Raw genomic sequence first — 18,884 nt, forward strand, 5'->3', positions numbered from 1 at the left:
TAATTTCCGCTTTTACGCATATGATTTACTGCCGTATAGGCAGACTATCAAGCGTTTAATCGGGTGTTCTTCTTGGTAGAAAAGCGATTCTACAAGTCACGAAAATACTAGGTTCAAGATGAGTCGTAGAAAGGGCATTGTTCCTCGGAGATCCAGTCGATGGCCATGGCTGAATGAAGAGGGACTTAATACTGTTGTCCACTCTTTATCTGTCAATGTAGTACTCTTGCCTTGTACTGCGGACACGGCGCCCATAACAAGCCATTTAGTTCCCATCATTTCAGTGCTTTTTGTCCCCTCCCCTCTAGACATAGACAAAAACACACACCTTATAATAATAGGGGCGCGCCTCCGACACAGCCGCCGACCAATAACCCGTCTGTCTGGGCTGAGACCAAGGGGATGAGCGCTCGTTGAGGCCCAATCAGAGCTTTTGTGTTGCCTGCCGGTGCCTGGTCGTGAGGAGCTACTGCAGCGCTTCAGGATCGGAAAGAGAACCCTGAGCTTGTGGAACCTGAGGGGTAAAGGCGAGTCAGGTGAGTCCGAGGATATGGATGAGGCCTAGCTAAAATGGAATATCATTTTTGAAATTGCGGCGGCAGGATTTGGATTCTTACGGGTGGTAGAGTGAACTCTACTTGGGGTAGTAATAATCACATCCAACGTTATAGGGGTGACTCGGGGTTAAATGTGGCGCAAAGACAAACAATACCATAGCATGGTTCGTATATTGTTGCAAGTTTATTTGCAAGCCATCAACAACCAACGGTTGAAAGTGACTAATCAAGGTCTGGGATAATTTGATAGGCATTTTTTATAGATGTCGCGCATTGTCATAAAGAACGCATGTTAAATAAACGAACGTTTTTAGAGAAATATCAAAGATGCGGGTAATAGCAACATTGTAGTGAATGTCTCAAATCCGTTTCATTGTTTCATCTCGAGTCTCTAGGGGTTAACTCATATTGGTGGAGAATGCGCTGTGTGTGCCCGGCAGGCTACACAAGCAGTGCATGTGCACACGGTAAAATCCTCCAAATATACCCACATTTTTCGCTTTAAAACCCCTTGTATTAAGATTATCCATGTGTATTACCAATGTAGTGGTACTTGTAGACACAAGACCAAGCGGTACTTTCACAGAGCTGTGTGGAGAGCGCAGTGAGTAGCCAAAGCTAGTGTGCATTGTAGTTGATGGCTGTACAATTAGGGGAAAAAATCCGAAAATGCATCAGCCATGTATGTAAGTGAGGACGTGCTCTCAACTGGTTCCATATGCACGCAAATGGCTGCCTGACGCTTGACATGTAAGACTTGAAATTTAATTCACGCGAATGTATGTATTGTTTGTAACCAACGGGCAGCCACTGATAAACGGCAGTAGATGCCTAGATGACGTTAGGAAAGAAACGCAAATTAGCTAATATGTGCTGGCTATTATTTTCGGTGCAGCAGAAAAGTCAATAGTGAGAGAGCGCCTAATTTATTTATATAGGTGGTTTGGGTAGAGCCAAGGCTACTGAACCGGGACAAGCTGAACTGTCTGATACTCATGCGGCTTTGGCAACATTTCGTGGCCCATATGTAGACTCACTTGCCAGGCAGCTGTTGGAAGAGACTAAATTGCAATATACATTTGTTCCCAATGAGAATAGTCCTAACCCATTAAATTAGCCTATCGATGGTTAACAGATTGCCAAAAGACTGAGATTGAATTAAATTTCAATTATTCTACTCTTCACTCATTGAATTACTTTCTAAGAATTAATCTGACCGTGGGAGCTCTAAGTGTCTATATAGGTCTAATTATATGCTACAGTTTACGGAACAATGTAAGGAAAAGTCTCAGCGGAATTGATGAAGACTGCTGTTAGTTGGAACACAGGTGGGCCCATTCTGAACGCAAGAGGACCCATTCCTAAAAGTTTCAAATATACCCTATGTCTGCTCTATTTTGGGGTCTCAACTTCAGAATTACACAGGGGTATTCAGGTGCAATGTCAAGTTATTTTTGAGTTAAAACTTCAGCCAAGAGGAAGTATTTTCTTTCAGTCATATATGGAAAAGAGATGCATAACCAGCTGTATCTTTACCAATCCAAGATATGCAAGAATGAAGGATAAACACATCTAAACATGGATCCTGCATCTTGGGTCTTGTTGTCTGAAGATTTTATTTGTTTATTTACTTTTCCCTTTGTCTTTATAAGCATACAATACATTTTTGAGATGTATTTCACCTGTGCTTTGTCACCCACCAGACACTCAATTCTACCAGAAAAAAATATAGAAGTACAGTACTTTCTGAGCCCTGGAACATCCAGTGCTCACTTCTGTCTACCTTTCTCTCTCCCTTTCTCTATGAATGAAAGTCTGCAGTCTATGAATGGTAGTCCCTGGTGTTGAACACTGTCGAGCAGTATGAATGGACGGTTACGGCACTGCTTTGTCAATGATGGAACAGCCATCGCCATGTCCTCCCAATGTGTATCACTCTACCATCCATCTGCTCCTTCCCACACTGTATTTGTATGTAGAGACCTATGGCCCTGATCACACTCAACTACATGGGGTAGAAGAGGAATCCATTACAAATGTCTTGTAATTTTTGGGGGGTGGCTTTAGCATATTTGTGAATGCTGTCCCTGATATAGAGCATCGATAGTTCATAATCAAGGAGTGTTTGCTCAGTTTAGGTAGTATGTGACAAACAATGTTATTTATTTATTTTATTTATTTGCAGTTCTTTAACACAATTGATGTGCTCCAGCAGACTGGAGCTGCCCATGAAGGGATTTCACAGTGTGCACACTTTTAATTTCCACGGTGCCTTATCACAACTGACTGCCTGGTGTAGCAATGCCCATCAGGCCTCCGTCACTCGTCCTCCTGCATTTTTGATGCGACGTTGTGCCAAGATTCAACTCTTACAAATTCCCATGGTACAGATTCAGTTCCACAAAGAAAGGTCGAGCTAATGCCTTGTTAAACGTTACACGGTTTGGTTTCTGTAGATGTGTATCATGAATGCAGTATTTCAGATCTATCACATCATGGCTAAGCCAGTCCCTTGGCTCAATAGAACCTACAGATGCCATTTTTATAATCCGTTAAAACTATCAGCCTCTGCATCTCATTTAAGGATAAGCAACTGCTTCCTCTCCTGGGAACAAATATGTTCCAAACAAACATGGCTTATAAGAAGATTGTAGGCCTATATCAGACAAACTGGACAGTTTATGTAGGCTTTATCATTTTTGGAGGGAAAGATCACAACAGAACTCAATGTAAGTGGCCTTGGCTATGCTTCAGGATCATTGACCTTGGTCAAAAGAAAAAAGGTTAGAAAATAAACAGGCTGTCCTTTAAACACCCCCTTTGTTCAAACACAACAAAGTGACAGGCTCTAAATAAGCGACAAGTGCACCTGCGGTTGGGTAACAATAGACCAGGTGCCCTCCACTGATGTACTTAGGATCCAGCCACAATGACCCCTGATGAAAGGAGCATGTTGTGGTGGAGTCCCTCGCATATTGACTATCCTAATATTGATCTCATTACCTTTTTATAGGGAAGGTATTTTTCTCATGTGGTGTTGGGAAAAAGTACAATTTTGATTGCACTCACCCATTGACTCAGACACTCAGTGCTTGTTTCAAGAGACCCTCGCTTTTGGTGTGTGTGTGATGACCCTACCACTGAGTTGGCATGTCCCGATTGACTCAATGGCCCTGGGTTTGGCAGGAGACTGGAACTCTCACAGATAAAGCCTGTGTGCCTTGACACCAGCTATTCACCAGCTGTTGGTTCCTGTACCCCTGCACATTGACTTGGTACCAGTACCCCATTGTATATAACCTTGTTAGTTATTTTGTTACTTTTCTTATTTTTATTTAATTTAATGTATTTATTTTTTTAGCAAATATTTTCTTACTTTAAAAAACAATCTGCATTGTTGGGTAAGGGTTTGTAAGTAAGTATTTCACGTTAAGGTCTACCTGTTGTATTCAGCACAGGTGACATAAAATGTGATTTGATTCTATACAAAAGCAGAGTCATGACAACACCATTACCTCAGACTTTCCTACGACAGTGTACAGGAAGCTCTCTGCAAAATATCAACAGAGAGTGTGCCACTTATTGGTCTGGAGAAGCTATGGTTCAGCGGCTTTTCCACTTAAGTTTTTATCAGCGATGATTTTATGAGGAGGTAGGGTAAATTAGGACGGGAGCTGTAATTTTTTATTTAAAGGAGGTCAAATTTGCAGTTGTCAGTCGGCTTTGGTACCACTAGCTTTGCTATGTTATTGTCCAGCATTCACGTAGGCCTATGTTATTTAAGCTCAAATACATTTGCAGTGCAAAAGGATTGTCATACCCAGTACACAAGCCTGTGATATCTTCTGAAAGCTGCTTTGTCCAATGAAACGCCGTCCTTGTGTTTTCAGTCGTGGAAGAGGGACCCCATTTAAAATCTATGCTCATTAAGGGGTCCATACTTACTTGAAATTAAGATATAAACGCTCTCCGTTTGAGGGGAGAGAAATCTGTATAATTACATCTTAATCAGGAAAATGAAGTTTATTTAAGAATCCGCCCCAGTGAAAATCCTTTGAGGGGGAGAAGCCTTGTCGACAGTAGATTATTGATTGATATGTGCAATGTTAATGAATGTATGTGAAGTGTAGCAATAAACAAGGGAACCATCTTGCATAGCAACGTGTGTAAAACGAAAGGAGAGTGCAGAAAAATGTGTCCTCACAGGCTTACTATTTTTTTTTCTGACATGTCCAGTAACAATGTTTTTCAAACAATATTGCAGTTGATTCACAATGCAATTGTGCACATTGCAACCTGTACGGTAACTTAGTATTGAGAAAATCACTGTAATGCCGTGTTGGTTTTAGCCATTTTCTCGCTGTCCACAGGTCATGAAAGGTCAGCACAGCGAGTGATGTCCCCTTATTTGCATATATAGTTTATGGTTTAACCTTTAACCTATGCTGTTCCTTGAAATAATTATAATTGAAACCAGTCCCTGTTCAAGTTGGTGAGTATCAATGAAAAATACTTCAGTTTTAGTGAGAGCCAGGGCATTCCCAAAGGAGTGCCGAGGCATGCATTGTGGGATACCCTTGCTTGTAATGTGCTTTCTGTTCAGTGCAAGTCGTGAACGAAAAATGTGTAGGTTATATGAAATCCCCAACAGCTGCAGGCTATACATACTCACACATAGCCATTGGTTTACCGAAAACCATTGTTTGAATATGGAAGTGAGATGGGAAAGTAATTGGCTAGACTTTCCCACAGATATTACACAGGTATTGCATTGGCCTATTTGTTGTCAGTCAAAGAAAAAGGTACCTTTACTACTCACCTTGGAATGCCCCTTCTTTTAACGGGGCCTTAGCCAGCAAACCCAGAAGAAGAGTATCAATTTAATTCAATAGCAGCATGGGATGTAATTGGTTTGCGAATGGGTCTCAAGAATGCTTGGTTTTGCATGTTAAGTGTGTATGTTTGGCGTCACGGCCTTGTTAACACCTGAATGGGGGTGGCTGTGTTGTTCAGTGGGCTTCACGCGAGGCTGATTAAACCCTGTGCAGAAACAATCAGCCCAGATGAATGGCTCCCTGCGACGCTTAATTAGCAGACCTCCCCAACGTTTTTGCTCGATAAGCAAAACGCAGCTGTGGAACTCATGTGGAACACGTGGTCGCCAAGCATCACACCAGGTCCCAGATGACTCATACCCTTTCAGACAACTGCATACCACCCTGCATCTCACTGATGGCTTGCCTCCAAAAGTAAGCAGGATTGGTGCTGGTCGGCCCCTGAATGGGACACCAGATGCTGCTGGAAGTGGTGTTGTAGGGCCAGTAGGAGGCAGTCTTTCCTCTGGTCCAAAAAAATTATCTCCCAATGCCCCAGGGCAGTTATTGGGGACATTACCCTGTGTAGGGTGCGGTCTTTCGGATGGGACATTAAATGGGTGTCTTAACTCTCTGTGGTCACTAAAGATTCCATGTCACTTCTAGTAAGAGTAGGGGTGTTAACCCTGGCGTACTGGCTAAATTCATACCATTATCGTCACCTAATTATCCCCAACTTCCAATTGGCTCATTCATCCCCCCCTCCTCTCCCCATGTAACTAATAATAATTTTTTCTTAGTCATCTTATCTGGTAAAATACCCAAACCTTGCTGTGCTGGAATATGTCTTTTGTTTTCACATTGTCCTTTCCAGCATAGTTCCAGCAAAGATGATGGATGTGTAACCAGTTCAGCCCAGTACCGTTCAGCCCAGTACCGTTCAGCTCAATAGTGTGAACAGAGTAGCCTATAATTGGTTCGATCAGACAAAGTGAGACCTTTTTGAATGACTCCTTTCATAAGAACATTTTAGGTCCACAGGGGTCCTAATGCCACTGTGTTCTCTTGTGTTGAACCTCTGCCATTGTGTCAGTGACCATAAAGGTTAAATGCGTATGGCACCATGGTGGCTAATTGGCACCGTTGTTCTGGATGAGTAGTTTTGCCTCCCAGTAGGCTTTCACAACATCCCCATTTCTGGGTATTCCCTTTTGAGTAATTGTGTTTTTTGTTTGTTAAGAGCTTAAAATGAAAATGAATTCACTGCAAAGGTAGGCTGGGAGGTGTGCATGAAGGGGATGAGCTGGGAAAATGAAAGGCTGATGGACTGAAGAAGAAGTGGTGTCTATGCTTGGTCCGGTTATCATTTGCATGACACTCAAATTAAGATGGATTGACAGTGGGAGGAACATGGAGGGATAACAACAAGGTTACATTAAATTTTTACTTTTTACATGACCATGTGTAAAATACTGCTTTATAGACTTGTAGCATCTCCATGTAGATGAGGAGACAATTATGCAACAGTACCCCCTCAGACTTGGGTTGATGAAGAGAGGGGGTGATGTGTAGGCAGGTTTTGTATGTAGGAATTTCTATATTGGTCTCAAGAGTCTGAAGTGACACTATATATTGACATAAGTAACTCTTCCCCCCTGTCAATGAGAAGGTGTTTCCCTTCTTTTAACACTTCCCAGATCCGGCAGGCAGTAGAATCTCACATTTTCTTGCGGTAGATTATGTGGCTGGTGTGCTACACTACTGTAGCTCTCCTTTTGTTGCACTGTGTACGTTTCACATCTTTCAACAAAAAAAAAGTAGTTTGAAAATTACTTAGACGTAGTTATGCCCTACAAAAATAATTTCAATGTTATGGTGTGCCACGTCTTGTTAAATGAAGTGAATTTAATTGTCACTTTCTACAATGTTTTTTTTTTGTCCACCAAAATATACCTTTCACACACATACCACTTTGACGCTGTGACCTTTTGTGGAACGCGTATCCTGCCACGGCTTTGGCCTTTTCCCGCTCTTTTGACCTTTTTTCCCCCAATGTTGAACTTTTCCCAATGTTGACAGTCAGGACGTGTCCTGGCTGTCATGTGTATCATTCCCTGTCATCCAAACACTGTCCCCTTCACTGTTTTGTAGGGATGTCTGTGCTGTTATGAGTCAGCCAGAAAAGTAAAGTAGTAGTAACAGAATTGTTAACAGTGAACACCAGTCCAGTACACTTATACTGTAGTTTTCATTTCTTTGCTCTCTGTGTCCTAGTGTAAAGAGAACTAAGGCCAGTAGGTGAAGGAGACTCTATGGCGTCCATCTCAGATTCTCCTTCAGGACAGCGTTTCTCAATGTACAGTGCATTCATAAAGTATTCAGATCCCTTGACTTTTTCTACTGTTTTTTTTATGTTAGACATATTTCTAAAATTTAAACAAAATCCTCATCAATCTACACACAATACCCCATAATGACAAAGCGATTTTTGCAAATTTATTAAAAGCAGAAATACCTTATTTAGATTAATATTCAGACCCTTTGCTATGAGACTCGAAATTGAGCTCCGGTGCATCCTGTTCGATTGTGGTAAATTCAATTGATTGGAAATGATTTGGAAAGGCACACACCTGTCTAATTTAAGGTCCCACAGTTGACAGTGCATGCAAAAACCAAGCCATGTGGTCGAAGGAATTGTCCGTAGAGCTCCAAGACAGGATTGTGTCGACACAGATCTGGGGAAGGGTACCCAAAAATGTCTGCAGCATTTAAGGTCCCCAAGAACACAGTGGCCTCCATCATTCTTAAATGGAAGAAGATTGGAACCACCAAGACTCTTCATAGTGCTGGCTGCCCGGCCAAACTGAGCAATCGGGGGAGAAGGGTCAGGGAGGTGACCAAGAACCGGATGGTCACTCTGACAGAGCTCTAGCGTTCCTCTGTGGAGATGGGTATCCTTCTGGAAGGTTCTCCCATCTCTGCAGCACTCCACCACTACACCAGAAATAACATCTGCTAAACGCATGTATGTGACCAATAAAATATGATTTGAGTGGCCAGACAGAAGTCACTTCTCAGTAAAAGGCACATCAAAGCCCACTTGGAGTTTCCTAAAGTCAACTAAAGGACTGTCAGACCATGAGAAACGAGATTCTCAGGTCTGATGAAACCAAGATTAAAGTCTTTGGCCTGAATGCCAAGCGTCACGTCTGTAGGAAACCTGGCACCATCCCTATGGTGAAGCATGGTGGTGGCAGCAGCAGCATGCTGTGGGGATGTTTTTCAGCGGCAGGGACTGGGACACTTGTCAGGATCGAGGCAAAGATGAACAGAGCAAAGTACAGAGCGATCCTTGATGAAAACCTGTGCCCCAGTTTGAGGTCTTGAGCGCTCTGGAGAAGATTCACCTTCCAACAGGACAACGACACTAAGCACACAGCCAAGACAACTCAGGAGTGGCTTCGGGACAAGTCTCAATGTCCTTGAGTGGCCCAGCCAGAGCCCGGACTTGAACCTGATCGAACATCTCTGGAGAGACTGAAAATAGCTTTGCAGCGACACTCCCCATTCAACCTGACAGAGCTTGAGAGGATCTGCAGAGAATGGGAGAAACTCCCCAAATACAGGTGTTCCAAGCTTGTAGTGTCACACCCAAGAAGACTCCAGGCTGTAATCGCTGTCAAAGGTGCTTCAGCAAAGCACTGAGTAAAGGGTCTGAATACTTATGTAAATGTAACATTTCAGTTTTTTGTATTCTTTATAAACTAGCATAAACCTGTTTTTGCTTTGTCAATATGGGTTGTTGTGTGAAGACTGATGAGGGGGAAAAAACAATTGAATCAATTTTAAAATAAGGCTGTAACTTAACAAAATATGGAAGTCAAGGAGTCTGAATACTTTCCAAATGCACTATATGTGTTTGATTCCAGCACTAGCCCATCTGATTCAACTAGTCAATTCAGCCGTTGTTTCATTGAATCGGGTGTGCTGATGAGTGGTGGAATGGAACAAATATGTGCAATGTTTGGGGGTCCCTGAGGACCAGGTCTGGAAACACTGTCTTCATGTGACTATATGTCCTTCACCTGTGCTACTCACTAATGCTAATGATAATACAGGGCTATGTCCTCGTTGTCTTTAACCACAGCCCTCTCCCTCTCATATGAGCATGTTTATGCACTGGAACAGATTGCTATTCTGCCCCTTGAGATATTTCCTCATCATTGTCCTTTATGGAAGCATCAGCTGACCATGATGAGAACTACAGTTTGCCTTCTGCGGTAGGGCACCTTTGTGTGGTGGTGGCCAGACCTCAAATATTTTCTGTTTGTGGTGTCAGCCCACAGAAGGCATCGGAAACGAGCAAGATGTTTTCAGACGTTCCGTCTTTGTAGCTCCCTTCTCTCTTCCTGTAAACTATTTTCACCTGGCCCTGTATAGTGGGATCTTGTGTTGTCCTTTTGTGTGTGAGTGTATACAAGTGAAGGATCAGAGGAGGAAGGGGAGGAACATCCTCCTCAGTGAATTTAATACACATTTAAATGGTAAAACATTTAAAGTTCAAATTTTTAGATAACTATACTAAATATAATTACATGTCACAAATAATTGATTAAAACACATTATTTGCAATGAAGGTGTACAGTAGCCTCAACAGCACAACCGCACAGTAGCCTCAACAGTAACCGGAGGACTGCAAGCTTCCCTCCTCTAAGTACATTGACTTCAACACAAAACCTAGGAGGAATATGGGTCTCATCCCCATCCATAGACTTGCACAGTAATTTTGACAACTTCCAGAGGACGTCCTTCAGCCTATTAGAGCTCTTGCAGCATGAACTGGCATGTTGTCCTCCCAATCAAAGGATCAGAGAATTAATTAATTAATAATAATTAATTAATCTAGTACTGAAAGCATAGATACAGCTAGCTAGCACTGCACGGTATAAATTGTGGTGAGGTAGTTGACTCGGAGAAAGACAATAGGTGAACAGTTTTGAACAAATTATTTTCTTCCAAAATAAAGAAGCTAGAGATTTTTTTTATTTTGTTTGACACTCTCAGTTTTACTCACTTAGCTAGCAAATGCAGCTGAAACACGCTATTCAAACAGAGGGATGCTATGTTAGCTAGCTCGCTATAACTTTGCAACACAATACTGGAACTCTTCCAAGTCGAGGTAAGCTTTTGATATTACTAAAGAATTGCCACCGGGGCCGCCGTTGTAACGGCTTACTGTACACTAACTTTACTGCGGGATTGTAAAGGGTTTACTAACGCGTTAGTTCTATTACGTTACTTTAGCTAATATGGTGGAAACGATGTAGGCTGTGTGTTGCGGTTTGGCTTGGAAAGGTCTTCGTCTGGTCAAATACAGCTGATTTGTTGTGCATTGAAGTACTCAAGCAAAGGGAGAATTTGAGAGGAGAGATGTGAGACGGAATACAATGTGGCTGCTATGAAAGTGAACTGTGTGATCAGGGGTGTATTCTTTCCGCTAATTCTGTTGAAAACGTTTCTTAAATGGAAGCCAACCGCACAAAACGGGGATAAATATACCTGAATTTGTCCAATAGAAACTCTCGTTTGCAACTAATGATTACACCCTATATCAGCTAGATGCAGGCAAGAGAGTGCAAGGCATTATTGAATGTCACTGTCTGTCCAGTTCCCTACTCGGGGTGCGTGGCCCGTCACCGACACTCATTTAATGTGAGCGGTTTAGAGACGCACTCTCAGGGCTACCGATCCTGTCTTTGAGCAGTCCCAGAGATCCCAATATTTTCAAACATGTTTGATTTTATCGGAACAAAATCTGCAATGCTCTTGTAGTGTAAGATGTGCAATGACAAGTTTTTTTGAGAATGGCGATCAGCAATAGCCAATGAGAGCTCGTCAAAGAAGCCTGTGAGAGGTTGTTTCGCGTCACCCAGAATTTGTAGACTCTCGAGCAGGAGCCATGACTATTAGTATGTGTTTATACTTGCCTTTAACCAAAGCGTCTAATCAATCTAATCACATCATTGTTTTTTTCGCAAGACAGCATGGTGGTATGGAGAATCCTCATGACCAAGTGAAGAATCTTGTAGTGTGTGACAACCCATCTGTGCCAGAACGTTGAGCGTGCGCACCACTACGTTGGCAAGACAAAAACATACAGGAAATACGGTCACTTAATGTGAGAGGCTCAACGACGTTAGGATTTTGAAAGTTGTGTAGTGTGCATCCGGCATAAGAGTATCAGTTATGTGATTCAAGGGGTCAGGGTTCACAGGGTTTAATGTAGAAAACCTGCCTGTATGTCTGTTTGGTGTGATGTGTTTCTTGTGCCTTTTGTGTGCGTCTATAGGCATGTGTTGATGTCTTCACTGAAGACATCGATACCCTCACTGCCCCATTTTATAAATCTCACTGCTACCTCTGTCTCTCCAGATGGCCTATGTTCCAGCATTTTTTCCTATTGAATTTTTTTTTTTTGTTTAAACAACGTATGCCCCACCCTGTGGTCTGAAGTTCCGCAATGATCCCTTTTTGTCAAGATGCCAGGTTTAGAATCAGCGTCTTGCAAGAAGTAGCTTTTCCTCTTTCTGCCCTGAAAGCACAGGGGCTTCATTGCCCCCCCCTCCCCACTCCTCTCTCTCCCTCCCAACCTCACTCTGACTCTTTCTCTCTCCCTGTCTTCGTGTGACGTCCTGACCACTAACGGCTACATATTAAGAGATAATTCCATACCCTGAGGTTACAAACCGGCTTAGACTGGCTCGCTCGCATTTTGACTGCGCTGAGTACTCTGGGTAATAAAAAAATAAAAGTGAACAGAATTGTAACTCTGCTTTTTTAAAGGAACAGGACACTAATTTATGCAAACAGTGACAAAGTTTGGGTGTTGGGTCTGAGAAACGCACAGCCACATCCAGAAATACATATGGTGGATTTAGTAGGCTACAGAGGTTCAACGCAGTTTGGTAATCGTGGGGGTAACCACACATTCTCAATGAACGAAACTCTATTCATTAGAGTAGACTTGTTTTCATGCTAAACCAATGACTTGGGATGGGTTCTGACTCAATGCCCTTTGTTCTACCCTTGCCTCTCCAATTCCTCCGTGAAGAGGCAGAGTACCTCGAATAGCAGTGTCACTAGTCAATGTTATGCAGTTACGTTACTGTAACATAGGTCAGTGAGAATCCGGTGTCGGTGAAAATCATAATTAGTTCATCTGTATGCTGCCTAATGTATACGCCACAGTACTGTATGTCGACATGCATGTGTATGGCTCACTTAAAGTGAAAGGGTTCCATGGTTGGCATATGCACACCAAAATCAGCATCTATGAAAGCACAACGTCATGTCCATATGACCCACACTCCGAAATGGAACCTATCTGTCTGAATACAGGGTCTTCAAAAAGTGTTCACACCCCTTGAATTTTTCCACATTATGTTGTGTTACAGCCTGAATTTTAAAATGTGTTCAATGTTTTTTTTTTCTGTCATTGGTCTACACACAATACCCCATAATGTCAAAGTGAAGTTATGTTTTTTTAAATTTGTTACAAATTAATCAAAAATGTAACGCAAAAATGTATTGAGTCTAGGTATTCAACCCCTTTTTGTTATGGTAGTCTAAATAATTTCAGGAGTAAACATAAGTTGCATGGACTTACTCTGTGTGTAATAATAGTGTTTAACCAGATTTATGATTGACTAACTCATCTCTGTACCCTACACATGCAATTATCTGTAAGGTCCCTGAGTCGAGCGGTACATTTCAACCACAAAGACCCAGGAAAGATTTCCTATTTATTTTTATTTAACCTTTTTATTTAACTAGGCAAGTCGGTTAAGAACAAATTCTTATTTACAATGACGGTTTACCAAAAGGCCTCCTGCTGGGATTAAAAATACAAAAAATAATAAAATATAAATATTGGACAAAACACACATCACGACAAAAGAACACGACATAGAGACAGACCTAAGACGACAACACAGCATGGCAGCAACACATGACTACCCATCATGGTAGCAACATGACAACAATATGGTAGCAACACAACATGGTCCAAACAAGATTGGGCACAGACAACAGCGCGAAGCAGCCACAACTGTCAGTAAGAGTGTCCATGGTTGAGTCTTTGAATGAAGAGCTTGAGATAAAACTGTCCAGTTTGAGTGTTTGTTGCAGCTCGTTCCAGTCACTAACTGCAGCGAACTGAGAAGACGAGCGACCCAGGGATGTGTGTGCTTTGGGGACCTTTAACAGAATGTGACTGGCAGAATGGGTGTTGAATGAGGACTGCAATAGATATCTCAGATAGGAGCGAGTGAGGCCTAAGAGGGTTTTATAAATAAGCATCAACCAGTGGGTCTTGCGACGGGTATACAGCGAAGACCAGTTTACAGAGGAGTATAGAGTGCAGTGATGTGTCCTATAAGGAGCAGTGGTGGCAAATCTGATGGCCGAATGGTAATTAACATCTAGCCGCTCGAGAGCATCCTTACCTGCCGATCTATAAATGATGTCTCCGTAATCTAGCATGGGTAGGATCGTCATCTGAATCAGGGTTAGTTTGGCAGCTGGGGTGAAAGAGGAGCGGTTACGATATAGGAAACCAAGTCTAGATTTAACTTTAGCCTGTAGCTTTGATATGTGCTGAGAGAAGGACAGTGTACCGTCTAGCCATACTCCCAAGTACTTGTATGAGGTGACAACCTCAAGCTCTAAACCCTCAGAGGTAGTAATCACACCTGTGGGGAGAGGGTCATTTTTTTTCTTACCAAACCCCAGAACCTTGTTCTGAACACCTCCAAAACAAAGGTAAAGGGTAGAGAGAGCTTGTTGAACACTAAGAAAGCTTTGTTGTGGAGCATTTAACACAGCTGGCCCCTCCCCAGAATGAGTAAAATACTGTATCATCTGCATATAAATGGATGTGAGAGCTTCCTACTGCCTGAGCTATGTTGTTGATGTAAATTGAGAAGAGAGTGGGGTCAAGGATTGAGCCTTGGCAGTGGCTGAGACAGCAGATTTTTTTTCTCAGTGGCTGAGACAGCAGATTTTCTGACTATATACACTGCACTGTTTTTTGGGGTGTCAAGTTTCAGGAGCTCCTTTAGCACCTCGGACTCAGTGACTGCCTGCAGGGAGAAACTTTGTAGCGGGGCAGGGGAGAAAGAGGGGAGAAGCATCGGGGATAGTCGCATTAGAAGGAGTGGGAGATGAGGAAATGTTGGACGGGCAAGGAGGCATGGCTGAGTCAAATAGGAATCCTGACTTCATGAAGTGGTGATTTAGAGCTCAGCCATGTGCTTCTTGTCAGTAACAACCAGATCAACTTTAAGGGACATGAGCAGCTGTGAACAGGAGGGTTTATTCTCCAGGTCTTTAACCATTTTCCAGAACGGTTAAAGTTCTCTCTCTTGGGATTAGACCCACAGAGAGAGAACTGCTCCTTAAAGTAACTAACTCTGGTCTTCCGGATAGCCTGAGTGCACTTATTTCTCATTTACCTGAAAGAAAGCCAGTCGGACTGAGTTTGCGTGTGCCAAGCCTTTCGCCAAATGAAATTCTTGAGGTGGAGTAACTGCAAAATCACGGTCAAACCAGGGGCCGAACCTATTTTTATTTTTTTCTCGTTTTCTTTATGGGGGCTTGTTTGTTAACAATATCACTGAAAATATCAAAAAAGAAGGTCCAAGTGTTTTCGACAGAGGGGATCAAGCTGATTTTATACCATTTTACAGAGGCCAGTTCATGAAGGAAGGCTTACTCATTAAAGTTTTTTAGTAATCGTCTATGACAAATCAGGACAGGTTGTTTCGCTGAGCAGCCATTACAAACACAGGCTGTAAAACAGGGATCACTAAGGTATCAGTCTGGTGTTTTCTGTAATGACCTATCAGGATTATTTGTGAGGATAACATCAAGAAGAGTAGCCTTTCCTGGGTGTTTCGAGTCATACCTTGTGGGATTGGTAATAATCTGAGGAAGATTTACGGAGTCCCATTGCTTTAGGACTTGGTTTTAAGCAATGCATTGCAAAGAAGTGCACCTATTGGTAGATGAGTAAATGTATTAAAAAAACAGACATTGAATATCATGGAGCATGGTGAAGTTGTTAATTACACTTTGGATGGTGTATCATTACACCCAGTCACTACAAAGATACAGGCATCCTTCCTAACCAATGCCAGAGAGGAAGGAAACTGCTCAGGGATTTAATTAGGAGGCCAATAGTGACTTTAAAGAGTTTAATGGCTGTGATAACTGAAGATGGATCAACACCATTGTAGTTACTCCACAATTACTAACCTAATTGACAGAGTGAAAAGAAGGAAACCTGTACAGAATACAAATATTACAAAACATGTACCTGTTTGCAACAAGGCACTAAAGTAATCTTACAAAAAATGTGGCAAAGCAATTCACTTTGTCCTGAATAGAATGTGTTATGTTTGGGCAAATCAAATACATCACATTACGGAGTACCACTCTCCCATATTTTCAAGCATATTGGTTGCTGCATCATGTTATGGGTATGCTTGTAATCGTTAAGAACTGGAGAGTTTTTCAGGATAAAAAAATAAACGGAATGGAGCTAAGCACAGGCAAAATCCTAGAGGAAAGCCTGATTCAGTCTGGTTTCCACCAGACACCAGACCTTTTCAGCAAGACGATAACCTAAAATACAAGGCCAAACCTACACTGGAGTTCCTTACCAAGAAGACAGTGAATGTTCTGAGTGGCCGAGATGCAGTTTTGAATTAAATCTACTTGAAAATCTATGGTGAGACCTGAAAAATGGTTGTCTAGCAATGATCAACAACCAATTTGTCAGAGCTTCAAGAATTTTTCAAAAAATAATGGGCAAATGTTGCACAATCCAGGTGTGGAAAGCTTTGAGACTTACCCAGAAAGACTCACGGCTATAATCACTGCCAAAGATGCTTCTACAAAGTATTGACTAGGGTGTAAATACTTTTTTAAATTAGATATTTCTGTATTTTCAATAGATTTGCAACCATTTCTAAAAACATGTTTTCACTTTATCATTACGGGGTATTGTGTGTAGATGGGTGAGGGGAGAACATCTATTTAATCTATTTTGAATTGAGGCTGTAACACAACAGAAGGTGGAAGCATTCATACCCCTTGACTTATTTCTGAAGGCACTGTAGGCCAGAAAACAGCGTGATGTTTCAGTGGAGACCGCAATGGAGTTTTTGTTTAAAATTATTCTTCAAAAAACGAATTTGACATTAAATCATTTTGGATAAAATAGTTTAACAATTTGAAAATTGTCAGTTTAATATTCACTCCTCGGTACCCAGTCATTTTTTTCCCTGGTTTTCCTGGAAGGGCTGAATAAAATATATATTCTATTGAAATTAATGTAGTGATTTCCCATTCAGGTTCAATGTAGAGAAGTTACTGGAGCTGAAGGTAGAGTAACCAATGTCATCACGATCCCAGTATATACTAAACATTTGTCCAACATGTTGGTTGTACTGTGGAATATGGTGTTTAGGGTAACACTATGAATATCCCACACCTGTCTTTGAGACGACACATTTAGTTAATGGGCATTCTTCCCATCTGATCTTTGTGGCCATGGATTGTCATTTATGCTTTTCCAAAATTGAATAATGGAAACTAGCCTATTTAATCGGGCCTCAGATGAGCTAGTGTATGCTCATCTTATGGAAGGGGAAAAAAACACATTGTTTGGTGTCCTTTCAATAGGCGTACAGATTGTCTGTCTGTATTTTGGCCTGACCTGCATTGTCTTCTTTATAACGTGTGCTCCAGCAGTGGATAACTGGTTCTGTGGGAACCATGACCCGTTGAGTTCTGGACCCATTTGTTCTCTGCTAGGTAACCTAAACTCATTGGGTCCTGGACCCATTTAGTCTGTGATTGGTAACCATGGGTTCTCATCCGTTACCGTCCGTATAGTAGTCTCCAAAAACACAGACTGTGAGGCAGACTTATTTGAAGGAAATCCTGTGTTGTGTTCATTTGGCACCAACTGGAAGAACACTGACTTAACTGAAAGGATGGATGTTTTTGTTTTACGTTGCAAAAAATATTTCCAACCTATATTTTAAAACTGATGAACACAGCCATGGTTGAGGATTCATTCCTCTTCCAGATAGTGTTGCCACTTGCTGCTTACCATGGATGGTCCATCAAGGCCACTGTGGAGCTCCGCCATGTCAGTCAGCTATCTCGGGGCTCACGTTTGGCTCTTTGTCTCCCAACTTCACACCCCCACACACTTCCTCCCCTTTGCCCCCTGCCGCTGCCCAGCCCCACCTCCCCACCCTCTTCACCACCACTACCACCCTCCTCCTCCCTAGCCACCCCTCCCTCTCTCCCTCCCTCGGGCGACAGTATAACAGGAATTGATTAGTGGCATGGCTTGAAAATAGAAGGGGGTCGGTTGTCGTGGCAACTACCACAATGAGCGGTTGTCTTGTTTAATGAAGACCAGAGGTGTGTTTAAGTGTTGTGCCTGAGCAGGGGTGGTGGGAACGGGAGGTGTGTATCGATGCGGGAGGCGAGACGCGTACATTTGGTGTTGAGTATCTTTGATGTTTGGTGTTCTGTAGATGGCTCGTATTTTATGTTGGTGTGCAGGTGTGCTCATATGTGTTTATATATATATATATATATGTATGTATGTGTGTGTGTGTGTGTGTGTGTGTGTGTGTGTGTGTGTATATATATACATACATATATATATGTGTATGTGTGTGTGTATATATATATATGTATATATATGTATATGTGTGTGTGTGTGTTTATATTTATTTGGAAGCCCACCTCTCCATGCCATTTTTATGTGGATGTTGTTGCTTCTGAGATGTGAAACTGATTTTTCTCTGTCAGTCTAGCTCTTGATAGGCTTACTCAACCTGAGGGTATATAAACAAGAACCACCAATATGAAATAAGATGCTGTAAGTCTGTCAACATCTCACAGTTGCAGTGCTTACTATTGGCTTCAATCCCACATCTTGTTATCCATAACTCCTGAGCAGTTCAAGCCAACCAATTACAACTCTGTGGCCATGGGCGCCATCCGCCTAATTGGCCTCATTAGTGTCAGAAACTAACCGTATGCAAATTCTGGTCATATTCCCAGCAGCCCCCAGATCTGAGTAATATATGGCAGGGCTGCCAGTGTGTGGGTTGATCAGGATGTAGGTCCAATTAATACATTAACCAATGAGCTTAACCACGGCGCTCCTGCCCAGACCTTCCATTGGCTTTTCAAAGCTGCTGTGCAGTTTTTGTAGTTTTTTTTTCATGTTCCCAGACATATCTTCATCAGCACAACAATTGTGATACGGTTGGCCTCAAATTCCCTTCCAACAACAAACATTGTCCAATACCAATACGTATTTTAGTAGTTTGCTAGCAGTTTGTTGATTTCATGGCAACTAAATCACCCAATAATGTGACACAAAACTATCTACCAGTGATGAGAACCTGGATTGGAGTTAAAT

General features: G+C 42.1%; 1 protein-coding gene across 2 annotated transcripts in view; it reads left to right on the plus strand.

The window, feature by feature from the left end:
* Window positions 1–214: 214 nt before the first annotated feature.
* Window positions 215–18,884, plus strand: part of LOC110488225 (transcriptional repressor p66-beta) — a 42,328-nt gene continuing 23,658 nt past the window's right edge. Inside the window, exon 1 of one of the 2 annotated variants that reach the window (XM_021560360.3) lies at window positions 215–536. The gene's annotated coding sequence lies outside the window, so the exon portion shown is untranslated. The remainder of the gene's footprint in view (window positions 537–18,884) is intronic. The other variant, XM_021560361.3, reaches the window with a different exon arrangement.

Source organism: Oncorhynchus mykiss, chromosome 30 (assembly GCF_057628025.1).
Source record: "Oncorhynchus mykiss isolate SJ-2025 chromosome 30, ASM5762802v1, whole genome shotgun sequence".
Lineage (NCBI taxonomy): Eukaryota > Metazoa > Chordata > Actinopteri > Salmoniformes > Salmonidae > Oncorhynchus > Oncorhynchus mykiss.